The following is a 14,845-nucleotide window of genomic DNA, read 5'->3' as shown; positions in this document are numbered from 1 at the left end:
CTGGGAATACACCTGACCAGGTAGGTGAAAGACATATGCCCAGAACTATAAAACATTAATCAAGGAAATTAAAGAGGATGCAAAGAAATGGAAAGATACTCCCTGCTTCCGGGTTGGGAAAATTAATATTGTAAAAATGGCCATACTACACAAAGCAATCTACAGATTCAATGCAATCCCTATCCAATTACCCATGACATTTTTCACAGAACTAGAACAAACAATCCAAAAATTTATATGGAACCACAAAAGACCCAGAATTGCCAAAGCAATTCTGAAGAACAAAAACCAAACAGGAGGCATAACTCTCCCAGTCTTCAAGCAATATTACAGAGCCACAGTCATCAAGACAGTGAAGTACTGGCACCAAAACAGACAGACAAACCAATGGAACAGAATAGAGAACCCAGAAATAAACCCAGACATCTACATTCAATTAATCTTCAACAAAGGAGCCAAGAATATAAAATGGGAAAATGACAGTCTTTTCATCAGGTGATGCTGGGAAAACTGGACAGCTGCATGTAAATCAACGAAACTAGAACACATCCTCACACCATGCATGAAAATAAACTTAAAATGGCTTAAAGACTTAAATGTAAGGTAAGACACCATCAAACTCTTAGAAAAGAATGTAGGCAAAACATTCTCTGACATCAACCTTACAAATGTTTTCTCAGGTCAGTCTCCCAAAGCAACAGAAATAAAAGCAAAAATAAACCAATGGGACCTAATCAAACAGACAAGCTTTTGCACAGCAAAGGAAACCATAAAAAAAAAAAAAGACAACTTACAGAATGAGAGAAAATAGTTTCAAATGATGCAACTGACAAGGGCTTAATCTCTAAAATATACAAACAACTTATACAACTCAACAGCAAAAAAGCCAACAACACAACTGAAAGATGAGCAAAGGACCTGAACAGACATTTATCCAAAGAAGATATATAGATGGCCAACAAGCACATGAAAAAATGCTCAACATCACTGATTTTTAGAGAAATGCAAATCAAAACTACCGTGAGATACCACCTCACACCAGTCAGAATGGCCATCACTAATAAGTTGAGAAATAACAAATGCTGGAGAGGGTGTAGAGAAAAGGGAACCTTCCTGCACTGTTGGTGGGAATGCAAGCTAGTACAACCACTATGGAGAACAGTAGGGAGTACTTTAGAAATCTATACATAGAACTACCATATGACCCAGCAATCCGACTCTTGGGCATATATCCAGACAAAACTTTCCTTGAAAAAGACACATGCACCTGCAGGTTCTTTGCAGCACTATTCGCAATAGCCAAGACATGGAAACAACATTAAATGTCCATTGACAGAGGAATGGATTAAGAAGATTTGGTATATATACACAATGGACTACTACTCAGCCATAAAAAATAACAAAACAACGCCATTTGCAGCAACATGAATGGAACTAGAGGGAACTAGAGACTCTCATACTAAGTGAAAGTCAGAAAGAGAAAGACAAATATCATATGATATTACTTACATCTGGAATCTAATACATGGCACAAATGAACCTTTCCAAAGAAACAAAAATCATGGAAATGGAAAACACACTTGTGTTTGCAAAAAGGGAGGTGGAGGGAGTGAGAAGGACTGGGAATTTGGGGTTAATAGATGCAAACAATTGTCTATGGAATGGACAAGCAATGGGATCCTGCTGTGTAGCACTGGGAACTATGTCTGGTCACTTGTGATGGAGCATGATAATGTAAGAAAAAAGAATGCATATGTGTATGTGTGATCGGGTCACCTCACTGTGCGTTAGAAAATCGACAGAACACTGTAAATCAGCTATGATGGAAAAAATAAAAATCATTATAAAAATAATAATTATAAAACAAGATATGTAAAAGAACTTTATGAATTTTAGATGTAAAGTGATTATTGCAAAAAAAATGCTGGACCAGAAATTGTAAAATGGAATTTTTCAGCTACTAATTAGATATTTCTGCAGTGTTTTGGGACCTGATTTTTCTTCTTACCTGCAAAATAGGGCTTAGAAGAACTATTTCCTATTCAAAAATCATGTACTGTATGATATGATTAGTCCTTTGTTTTCATACATATAACTGGAAAGTGTTTTTTCCCATATTGATTACTCTATTTGGGATATATTTTAGATTTTTTCCCCTTAAAAATCCATTGTGGAAATTCCTGCTGCAGTGCAGTGGGTTAAAGTATCCGGCATTGCAGCAGCTGTGGTGTAAGCTTCAGCTACTGTTCAGATTCATTCGCTGGCCCAGGAATTTCTTTACACTGAGAGTGAGGCAAAAAAAAAAAAAAAAAAAAAAAAAAAAAAAAAAAAAAAAAAAAAAAAAATTCCATTGTGACATGTAATATAAGGTAAAACTGATCTTAAGTTTTTATTACCTCTCTTAGCAGTATGTAATACAGGCAATGATCAATGCAGTGACCCAATGAATTTCCTGAAAGATAAATGGAACAAAAATGGCATTCTGTTCCATAACTTCAAAAAGTCCAGAAATTATAAAAAAAATTGAAGTAGGAAGAAGCCAAAGTTATAATATTTATAGAATAAGGGATAATATTTGTTCATAAAAGAAAATATCCATTAATTTTGAATTCTGTTCATTTTAGGTTATATACTCATTGCCTTTTAAAAACCACACCATATGTTAGGTTTTGGATACACAATAGTGATTATACAGTGAGTTCAGGGACAGACTCCAAGAATGGAAATAGGAAAATTCAGAGAGAGTCCACATAGTAGCTAGCCAGTCCCCAATCCAGGGATTAAAAATTTCACACATGTACAAAATACCACAGAGTCTGAAGTATTATCCAATGACTTTCTTGTACTGGAAACACACCTGCGACCACTCTAAGCTGAAAGTGACCAGTGAATAAAGCTGATGCCCATACTGAGTGATTAATTCCTTTGGGAGTCAGAGGAGTGTATACAGGCCTTGGAATCACCATTGAGGAGAGTATACCAAATCTTTATAAATTGAAAGCAATTATGTGTTTCAGAAGCATTTCTTACATGTATTCTTGAAATTCTTTTCAGGACCTTCTACGATGTTTGTCCTCAAACTAACACTCCATGCTAGTTTATAGAATCATTTTTAATTTACTGAAAGTAGTTGTAATAAAACAAAAAGACATATAACTAGACATCTAACACATATTGGGTTTTAATGATGATAGAATGTAGAATACTAATTCCTGGAATGTTAAAATATATTCCTTCTTTAGCTCATGACCCTATGTATAGGAAAGAAGGAAATTAGCTTTCAATAGTAAATCTTATCATTCCTCAAATGTGTTAAGGTGGGAGATACCCTCTCTGCAAAATAGAAATTCAGTGCTCCCAGGCTTAATTGCCAGAACATCTATCTCATTTTCATGGAGACTTTAAAGCCTCTGAAGTAGAAAGATTTCTGACATAGCCCAATCAGTATACTCTCAACTAGTTCTACTTGCCTGAAATTAAAATATGGTAGGACAGAACAAAAGTTCTTGGGAAGCTTGTCGCTTTCACTGATTATCTTCTCTTGCATATAATCTACTCCACAAGAACGGAAAAGAGGAATTCATAGTAGTAGCAGGATGAAAGACAGCTCAAAGGAGGGAAAAAAATCAATGGGGGAAAAAAAAATCAATGTGAAAGCTGTAAAAGCTATACCAATTAGCTCTCTAATATATGGCCTTTTGAAGTGCCAAAGAGGATTTTTAAGTGCTACTTTTTATTTTTATTCAAATAGACTCACTGTTAATGGTACAGAAGCAATCATGTGAAACCAAAAAGACTAAACCCCAAAAAGAGCATTCAGAAGCTAAAGGAGTATTTATAGTCTATATGATGGTTCCTTTATACTCATACCCAGTTTTTCTTGCTTCCTATTGGCTAACTTACTCATGGACATATGACTCTTTGAGTGTGCTTGGATAGGGCAAAAGATCAGAATAAATACCATAATTTGTATCATTCTCTAATATTTTGGAATACATTCATATTTTCTTAAACACATTATCATTAATGAATTTTATCTTTCAAAAAAAGTACTTAGGGTCATAGACATAATAAGAATGAAACTTTACTATTTAAATCTCATTTGGGTTTGCTCATATCTGATGAAGTGTATAACAGAAACACTAAAAATGATAGTGTTTCTTATTCACTGTTACCCATTTACACCTCTAATTAAACCCTATTTACAAAGACAAATATGAAATTAACTGTACTCATGATAATAACTCAGGCTCAGTGTCTAAGTAATAAATAACACTTACTTACATAGTCCTTACCATAGCCTAATACTGTTCTAAGTGTTTGTGACTTTGTCATTTCCTATAATCTTACAACTGCCCTATTGTCAGGAGGTTATCATTCTTACCCCATTTGCAAATGAGGAAACAGAGTCACGGGGGAATAAATAATTGGCCCAAAGTCACATGAGTAAGTGGTATAACAATGTTTCACCCCGGTCGTTTGGCTTTGTGTTTTTGTTTTTTTGGTTTTTTTTTACTTCTTTTTTAGGGTTGCACCTACAGCAAATGGAAGTTACCAGCAGGAGTCAAATTGGAGCTGCAGCTCCTGACCTATGCCACAGCCACAGCCACACCAGATCTGAGCCGCACCTATGACCTATGCTGCAGTGGCAATGCCAGATCCTTAACCCACTGAGCAAGGCCAGGGATTTAACCTGCATCCTCATGGATATTAGCTGGGTTCTTAACCCACTGAGCCATAATGCGAGCTCTCTATGATGGGTTATTAAACTACTAAGCCAAATAGGAACTCTGGCTTTGTGCTCTTAAACACTCAGTTGCTTTCCAATAAAATGTCACAGGAATTTATTTTATTTAGGGTATAATCATTAAAATGGAACATTAACAACAACTTGTCTCCAAAGTCTGTGGATATTAGATCACTAAATTGGAAATAATAGAAATGATCAAAATCAAAAAAATCCTTTGTACTATTTATCACTGTATCACAAAAATGACAGGCAGAGTGTAAGCACTAAATAACTGTCTGTTGAAGAATTAATTAAATAGGGCAGACTTACTACATACTGTAAATACAATAAAGGGATATTTTGCCATTCTCCAACTTTCTGTCACTGTCTCTGAGACTATATAGCAGTATAGCTTTCCTGGAGAGAAACATCTCTAAAGCCATAGCAGCCTTCTCATAAGGAGCCATGCAAGGAAGAAGAGAGCAGTGTAAACTACCTAATGTATTTAAAGGAAAAACTTGCCAACATAGAATTCTACATCCGGCAAATTTTTCCTTCAAAAGTGAAAGACAGGAGTTCCCGTCGTGGCGCAGTGGTTCATGAATCCAACTAGGAACCATGAGGTTGCGGGTTTGGTCCCTGGCCTTGCTCAGTGGGTTAATGATCCGGCATTGCCATGAGCTGTGGTGTAGGTTGCAGACGTGGCTCGGGTCCCGAGTTGCTGTGGCTCTGGCGCAGGCCGGTGGCTACAGCTCCGATTCGACCCCTAGCCTGGGAACCTCCATATGCCGTGGGAGTGGCCCAAGAAATAGCAAAAAGACAAAAAAAAAAAAAAAAAAAAAAAAAAAAAAAAGTGAAAGACAAATATTCTACAGGGATATTTCAATGGGCACAGAAGCCAAATGAAAAAAGCTCCCCCAACGGTCAAAGCTGAGTAATTTGAGCAACACAATAAACAAAGCAGTATTGGATTATAAGCTAAAGTATATTTTTAAAAATCGTGAGTACAAAGTGATAAAAATAAATGATTAAATAAATAAGGGAGAAGAGACAAATACATTGCATATATGAATTCCAAATAAATTGTGTAGATATTTCACTCTCAAGGAGGTGAAGCATACAACTCCCATTCCTTAAGTGTGGGCTGTGAGTAGTGACTTCCAAAGAGTACCATATGAGAATATTAATAAAAAAAAATAAGAGAAATCTGACAAATTCTACTCCAGATTATTAGCATTAACAGTAATAAGACATACTGATAGCATGCTTCTTTGATATGATGTAATGGGAATGTCATGTTAACTCTATGGTCTTCCTTCCTAAATCCGAAACTCCAGGCTAATCATGAGAAAAACATTAGGCTGATACTCACTAGAGATTCTACAGTGTTTTTTAAAATTGTCTAGGGCATCAAAACCAAAAAATTTCTGCAATATCATCAGAGCAAAGAGGAGGCTGCCAGAACATAATGAATACATGTAATGTGGTATTTTGGATGGGACTCTATTAAAAACAAAGATAACTGAAATAAAGTATTGATTTTAGTTAATAATAATGTATTAGTATTGGTTCATTAGTTACAACAAATGTACCATTCTAACATAAGCTTTTAACAATAAGGGAAACACAGGGAACACAGGGAATTATTTTTCACAATTTTTCTCTAAAACTATTCTAAAATGTTTAAATTATTATAATTATTTATGCAAACACTGGAGGGAAGTTGTATTATATTTTAGTAGAGGCTATTTCTTCAAAAATGAACATGTATGAATGCTATAATTAGAAAAAAGATTAAAGAAAATATAATTACCTGGAAAGAGTGTATGTTATGCATAGGTATACAATTACGTCCATGCCATCTTTGATTTCTAACTACTATATTTGCTTAAATAGGCCCATTCAATAATATATTAGTTATGATTGTTAATAATTAATACTACTTTTAAAAGAAAGACAACTAGTGATTATGTAAGTATTCCTCAGGCCACTTAAATGAGATTCTCAGATTTCTCCTGACCCCCAAGCTGGGTCTTGGCACTTGCTCCCTCCAGAATTCTCTGCATAGACACAGACTAGAATAGACATAACCACCTTAATTAAGATCGCATTGCTCTTTTTATAAAGACAATATTTTATTGTCAATTCCTTTAATAAGCCTATCCTAGAGCCACAGTTTTGTTTTAATGGGCATAGGAAAAGATGAGAAGGAATATGGCTTCCACAGCAATTAGATTTAATACATAATAAAAGAATAATTAGCAGCAGTCAGATTCCTGTTTTTATATTTTACATAATTTCATACCCCTGGGAAATCAAGCTTTTCCAGATCTATGGCACACTTATTGGTTCCTTACATTTGTCTTTTATAATCTAAATATTACTAGCCAGATAACTGGCTCTCACAGCAAAAACGACAAAAGCACAGTAACAACAAAGAGCAGAAAGCTGCAGGAAATAAGGCCCGTCTAAAGGGTCCCATGCAAGGGTTATTCCAGATTTTCCTCTTTTAACTAGTAGACAAGTCACCTTATCCTACAATGCCTATGTTTACACATCAGTAAAATGCACATAGTCCTTGTCCCTAACTCACAGGGCTATGTGTGAATTAAATTACAAACTATATGTAAAGCACTCAGTATACACTATGTTTTCCATAAATGTCAAATACTAGCATTTCTTTAGATTTATGAGGACTAATTACTAGAAGAATATTGAGGGAAAAAAAAAAAACCACAAATTGGGGACCAAAATAAGTAGAACCAACTCAAAGTATATATATATATATGAGAAGCTGAAAAAAAATCAGTGGGTTAAAGGTATTTTGTGAACAACTAGATTTATCTTACAAAGATTGACTAGAGAAAACCTCTTCAATAAGATAACATACAAAGAATGACCAATGACTGGGACGTGGTGCTAAGAGGAGGATGCAGGTAGTACCTAGGATCTGAGTCCTCCAAGTTGGATAAACTACAAGTGCAAAGACTCTGAGATGTAAAATGCTTGGAAAGTAGGAAGAAGAGCAAGGAAGCTCCCACGATGAGAATGAGGAAGAGGACAGCATTAAAAGGGGCCCAAGAGGTGGTAGAGGCAGTGTAGGTGTTCCTCGAAGATCATGTAAATCCTGTAGGCTGTGACAGTGACTTCAAATTTTATTGAGGGGGTACAGAGCCGAAGGATTTGAGCAGAGGCATGACAAGATCTCAGTCGTGTTTTCAATTTTTAGTGACAATGAAGAATTCTTCATAAGCATACTGCATACATTAATTTTAAATATTTGTAAGAATATTTATATTTATATTTGGGGCTATTAACTATTTCCATCATTCTTATAATCTTTTTCCATTTTTATATTTACCTTTTAATTTTCCATTTTGTATGAATTAAAATCTGTGTTCCATTTTGCTTATTTCTAATTCTTTTATTTGAATATAATTTAACTATGTGTTTTTAAAAGATTTTCATAAAATGGAAAATTTTTATCTTCATGTAATTCCCATAAATAGATATCCTTTCTTTGTATTTCAGAATAAGAACATGATAAGGAACATTAAAATTACTCAGAATCTTACAACTTCAAAATGATAACCAAGAAGAGTTCATTAAACAGCTTTTGATACATTTTGTTTCTAAATTTTTCTTTGTTAGTATTTTTCTCTCCATTCTATCAGTGGGACCACATGTTAGTAACTGGGTGCCATCTGGTAATACAAGGCTCTGCAGAGAAGCCATCAGATTATTTGCTGGAAGAGTTTATATAACTAGATTTTTATTTTGTTACTGAAAGAAATTATTTGTTTTAGAATGTTGCAGAACAATTGGAAATATCACAAGTTATATGTTTGTTTAAATGTATTTTTGACAGTTCTCCCATTTTCTTGCTGGCTGTTCATCCTAATATGTATGGCAAGCATGATCTACCCTGCCTTTCTTTTCTTGATTATCTAGTAATTATTATTGTTATTTTAAATGCTGTTTCATTATTTTGATCCCTAAGAACCTACTAAGTTGAAAGAAATGTTGCTTTTTAAATTTGGAGTAAACTGAACCTTCCTTCTCAAGATCATGCTCTGTCTCTATACTAAAATTTCCTTTTCTGATCCCCAGTGAGATTTTGTGCTTTTGTTCACATCCATTTCTCATATTACACTTTACACTTGTTTGTAAGTAGTATATGCATATATATTAGTGAATGTGTATTTTTATTTTTTTCATTGTGTTTTTAACTGGTAAATACTTTCACTTGAGAATGTTTTTGTTTTTAATTTTATTTTTTGGCATATTATATCAATTTCTTACAGATAATCCACAAACAGTTCATCTACTTCATTTTCTTTTTATGGTTAAGAGGCTAAAATATATATAAATATATCAAATAACTTGATTTTATTTAGATACCTTATACCAATGAATACTTTCTGAATCTCAGATTGCATTAAGTGATGGATATTCTTCTGTAGAAGAGACATAAAACACACATGCAAAATATTGCATATAAATTTAAGGAGTTCCTGGCCCCTCTGAAAGAAAGCCATGGATTCTTTTAGGTCCATTGGCCACTGTTAAGAACCTCTGCTCCAAATCTTTGTTATTTATATGGTACCTGCATAAGCAGTCAAATCCAGAAATGATTATGATTAAGAGTTATCAGAATTTCTGTACTTCTAATAATTAGGGCATATGTAAGTAGATACTACATTGCGAATTACATGAAAATTTAAGACTAGTATTGTACCTTCTCTAGCACCAGCACCTGGTATCAATACACATTATCCCTTTGTTCTGTTTAGAACTTATATCCACTTATGTGTGCTAATTTTATGTTTCTCATTTATTCTATTTTTTAATGAAATCGAACAGTGATTTACCTGATTTTGTGGCATACGTTATGTATAATCACAGAATGTGAAAATATTTTAATTTTCTCATTTTTAGCATGTAAGTCTGATTTCTGCATTTTTATCTCATTGCATTGAACTATATTTACATAATATTATTAAATAATGGTAATAAAACTTAGTATATATTTAACTGTTTTGATTTTAATAGATTTGCCTCATTATTTAGCAAAGGTTTAATTAAATTATTTATTCTGCTAAAATTACTATACCTTTATTTGAGCATATCATTTTTAAAATCAGGGTAATTAGCCACTACTATCAAATTGTTTAATTTGCTTTTCTCTCTCTCTTCTTTAATTCCTTAACTCCAAGTATATTACTGTGGTTTAAAGTTTCAATTTATAGAAAAAAAGAGCTCTATTCTTTGTCTTCCTCTGCCTCTTTTCCATAAGTATACAGCCACCATTGCTACCAACTAGAAACAAAACAACTGAATACACTTTCATTATTAGCAATTTCTACTTCCCTCAATTTGATATTAATCAAGCTACATTGATATATTGCTCAGAAACAACACTGTGGTTGACATTATTGATATTACATATGGATGAAGGAGCAATTTGATTGAGAGCACTGACAATCCACAAGACCTTCCTGATGCAGCATAGGAGAAAACAATGGAGTCTCTGGATATTTCTCAAAGATGCTGAACAATTTTCTGTGGCTGGCAAAATAGCCTTTAGTTTACTCTGCCCTTAGTAAACTCTTCTGTATGAAAGGCATATCTAGTCGGAGGAATGCACAAAGCAGATAATGAACTCTCCAGGTGTTTGGGTTTGAAGGCTGTTCTTTATCTTACTGCTTGTTATGAATGTAGTACTCTTAAGTTTTAAATATTTATGGGTAAAATTATCATTTAGAAGACTAGTTTCAAGAAAAACTAATTTCATCAGGTGTATAGTGAAGTTATTCTTACACAATTTTAACAATGTAGAATGTAACCAGTGTTGCTTTAAGATTATGGTTTATGTTCTTTCCAAATAAAGGAATACAACCCAATATGGCATTTGTTATACAAGAGTAATTACTAGACTATAAGCTTTTTTTTTTCTGATAAGGACTTAAGGAGTATAAATTTTCCATCATATCTAATACAATATTTCCATTTGGTACAAACACTCAACTTATAGTTATTGACTTATTTCTCTTCCTTTTGCTTAATATTAATATATTCTAGAAGCAGTGAACTATTTTTAACCAGTTGTTTGGCTTTTCTTTTGGCGTTCTTCGCAGGTGAGAAATAAAATACTATGAGATATTAGTTTGTGAACTAAAATGTGTACAGATTTAATATTAATTAGTGTAGCACGCACTGGTGTTTAGTTAAGTGGAAGTGTCTGGTATATAAAATAATACTTTATTTGGAATAATTGGTATATGTCTCAGAGAACAAAATATCCTAAGAAGATTCCTGCCCACTATAGATTCCTTTTCTGAGATAAAAAGCCAATGTTTCTTCCAGTCCATCAAGATAATACCTCCTTGACTCAGCCTAGGCAGGTGAGAGAGCAGACAAGCCACTGAGCACTGAGGGTTTTAAAAGCAGGATGCAGACAGACATTTGAGCTGCATTACCCTCAAGTTTATAAGCTATGGGAAAGAATCAATCAGAATTTAGGGTTTTATTTCAAAATTTAGTCTAGCTTAGATTGTTTGTAATGGACCCTGAGCATGTCCTGAAATAGCTTGTCCTGCTGTTCCACAAGTGTTTGAGCATTGATGTTATGGGTAAAAGTAATTCTTACAGTGATATCACAGCACATGAGGATACTTTATCCAACAAGTGTACACAACCAGGTTCAAGTTTTAAGATTTAGCATTTGAGGTAATGTTCAGCTGCCCAGCATCCTCACAGTCCCTTTTGTATTTGTCAGATTAGTCACCTGCAACATATTTGATCAAATTAAAGGGAAAAAAAAAAAAAAAAAAGGAAAGGAAGAACTGCAAAACTGAAATTTAAATCCAGGCCTGTTTGATGCTAAGCCAGTTGAGTTTTCTAATACTTCATGTTATACAGAGAAATCACAATTCCATTTTATTTGCTAATCTGAACAACTTTTTTTTTCCCTCCAGGAATTTTCTTTTTAATGAGAGTGTGCTTTTTAAATTAGGATTGAAAAAAAAAAAAAAAAACAAACCCTTCCTTTCTCATTTCTTTCTGCTACTGTCTAGGCTCTGATGAATGCAGGAATCAACATAAAGTTAGCCATAGAGTGACAGAAAAATGTATACCTACCAGAAAGCCCCAAGTATCTGCCAGTGAACTCTCAAGAGGCAGATTTTCACTTGGCCAGATTCCAGGTTATCCCAAGTGATTATTCCTTCTCCATCCTACAGTAGCAGGAGTGATGAATGAAATGGTTTAGACCATTTCTCTCACATTAAGTACTGAAATTATAAGAATATTAAAGCCTCATCAATATTATTTTCCTTAAAATTAATCCTTGCAATTATTATTGCAATTCCAATGCATCAAATGCCCATAGGAGGCCAACACTTTATAACACTCATAAAAATACAATAAGAAGTGGAGTTCCTGTCGTGGCTCACCAGTTAAGGAATCTGACTAGTATCTATGAGGATGCAGGTTCCATGCCTGACCTTGCTAAGTGGGTTAAGGATTTGGCATTGCCGTGAGCTGTGTGGTAGGTTGCAGATGTAGCTCGGATCTGGTGCTGCTGTGGCTATGGCATAGGCCAGAGGCTACAGCTCTAATTCAACCCCTAGCCTGGGAACCTCCATATGCCTCGAGTGCAGCCCTAAAAAAAAAAGACAAAAAAAAATAGACAGTACAAAGGGAGTTTTATCATCCCCAGGATACGGATGAGGGGACCAAAGTGTAGGGGGGTCAAATCCCTTTGCCATCACACACTTCTAGTTGGTGTTTTGACACAAATTCAAATCCAGATCTGCCTATTGTCAAAACTTACATTCTTGTCACTTTACCTGGCTGCCTATTAAATCAAATAATAAAAGTCAGACATCAGGAGAGGAAGCTAATCTTTTAGGCACTTTCATTTCATTTGCACTTTTGCAGTGTCTCATATGTAAAATCTCATTTAAGTCTCTAATCTACATAGCTAAAACTAAGAGTATAAGGAGGGAAAGTGCAGAAAGATGGAGTGAAAAGAAAGCACCTGCTCCGTATGGAATAACTAAGGGAAAGAAAGGTCACATTGCCAGCTGGTGCTGTGCTGTCTGTCATCAGGTTTTATAATATGGTGTAAACACTAGGGTCTGTGACACTGAACAAGGAGGGAATAGCTTATTACCTCCAAAAATAGCACAAATGCCAAGAAACTTTAACTGGCTTAGCCTCAGGAAATTTCTCCATTCTCTAAGAATGTAAGGTCACATTAAATTATTTAGAAACTTACGGCTTGAGTGTATAAAAAAACTAAGCCTTTGTGCATTATTTTGATAATGACTGAGTAAAGATTTGCTGAGTTCTTGAGTTCAAATCTAAACAGTTCCAATATTAAATCAGTTCCTGAATTATGAAAAAAATAAACATAATATTCTATTAAATGAAAAAAGTATTAGTGAAAAATACACTTGGCATATTCCTCTGAATTCAAAATAAAGAATCTATCTTCCAGGCAAGGTTGTCTACGAAGTGTCATTCCATAGTGAAGACTTGAAATAAAATGATAAATTCCCAAATGGAGATTTTATTAGAGAGTATAACTTGACAATCTTAACTACAGAAGCAGAATGCAGCAAAGGCCAGGAGAAATCTAGCTCTAAAAGATTTTTAAGTCATTAGTACAACAGAGGGAAGAAAATATTAATTAAGGACAATATTGTTTGTTCTATTGCTTTCTCACTTTTAGTGACTATATTTCCTCTTGTGAAATTAATTTTGATAATTCTCCTTGAGATGCTGTAAATTTCAGAACAACTCTGAAGAAAGTTTGTGATTTGGGAAAGGATTTTGGGGTTAGTAGATGCAAATATTACATTTGGAAAGGATAAACAATGAGGTCTCACTGTGCAGCACAGGGACCTATATCCAGTTGCTTAAGATAGACCATAATAGAAGATAACATGAGAAAAATAATGTGCATATATATACATTTATATATATTATTGCATCACTACACTGTACAGCAGAAATTCTCAACACTAAACCAACTATACCCGAATAAAAATAAATTTAATTAATAAAAAAATAAAGTTTTTTTAAAAAAAAATCCTCCAAAACTTAGGCTTGACAAATTCTGTGACATTTTCTTCAAAAAAAGGAGGAAGAGGTGCTTATGCAGTATCCATTTCCCCACTTATATTATCCATATGCCCCCTACCTGAGCTGACCACAATTATTCAGCAAGGTAATTTTTCTGAAACTTTAGCAGTGGGAGTCTATGTTCGAATAAAGTTGTGTAAAGAGACCTGACACATGGAGTTCCTGTCATGGTGCAGCAAAGATGAATCCGACTAGGAACCATGAGGTTGCGGGTTCTATCCCTGGCCTCGCTCAGTGGGTTAAGGATTCAGCGTTGCTATGAGCTGTGGTGTAGATCGCAGACGTGGCTCGGATTTGGTGTTGCTGTGGCTCTCGCATAGGCCAGTGGCTATAGCTCCGATTAGACCCCTAGCCTGGGAACCTCCATATGCCCTGGGTGTGGCCCTAAAAGGACAAAAGACAAAAAAAAAAAAGAGAGAGAGAGACCTGATACATAAAATGAGTGGAAGGTCAACCAGACACCAGAAGTTGGCATCAGTAGCAAAGCTCACCTCTGATGGTTTCCACCTCTTCCTCCTCAATAGTCCTGAGGCATCTCCAAGAAAACCCTTAGAATAAAGCCTTCAACCATACTGGTAACTGGATTTGATTTGGTTATATTCCATTCCATTTCTTATCTGTCATTCAATGGCTTTCGGGTTTCCAAACTCCTGAGACTGACTAATCTTTACGAATTACAAATAATAATAATAATAAGCAATGAATCACTTTTTTCTGTTACAGAGTTAACTAGAAGTTTTAAAGGTTTTTTTGGTTATAAATAATAATATATGTTAATATATGCAAATACTCTAGTAAGATGATATATTTCAATAGTGTATAGGCAGTGTTCTCTAGAGAAGCAAAATAAGTGGTGTGGGTGTGGGTGTGGGTGTGTGTATTAAGAGGTTTATTTTAAGTAACTGATTGATGTGATTGTTGGGCCCAGCATGTCTAAAATGTAAAGCAGGTCTACAGAATGGAGGA

General features: G+C 34.5%; 1 long non-coding RNA gene across 4 annotated transcripts in view; it reads right to left on the bottom strand.

The window, feature by feature from the left end:
- LOC146406837 (uncharacterized) overlaps positions 1 to 14,845 on the bottom strand; it is a 487,766-nt gene that overhangs the window by 438,308 nt on the left and 34,613 nt on the right. The window contains exons 2-3 of one of the 4 annotated variants that reach the window (XR_014841178.1): positions 11,870 to 12,021; positions 2,397 to 2,452 (exon numbers count right to left, since the gene is read on the bottom strand). The exons of the other annotated variants lie outside the window; for them this stretch is intronic. This is a non-coding gene — a long non-coding RNA (uncharacterized LOC146406837). The remainder of the gene's footprint in view (positions 1 to 2,396; positions 2,453 to 11,869; positions 12,022 to 14,845) is intronic. 4 annotated transcript variants of the gene reach the window in all.

Source organism: Sus scrofa, chromosome 1 (genome assembly GCF_054392235.1).
Source record: "Sus scrofa isolate SSC_HxYL_T2T_F1_AM1 chromosome 1, Sscrofa_HxYL_maternal_Yorkshire_Landrace_v2.0, whole genome shotgun sequence".
NCBI lineage: Eukaryota > Metazoa > Chordata > Mammalia > Artiodactyla > Suidae > Sus > Sus scrofa.
Note: the sequence above shows the minus strand (reverse complement) of the source record. Positions and strands in the feature narration are given on the sequence as shown.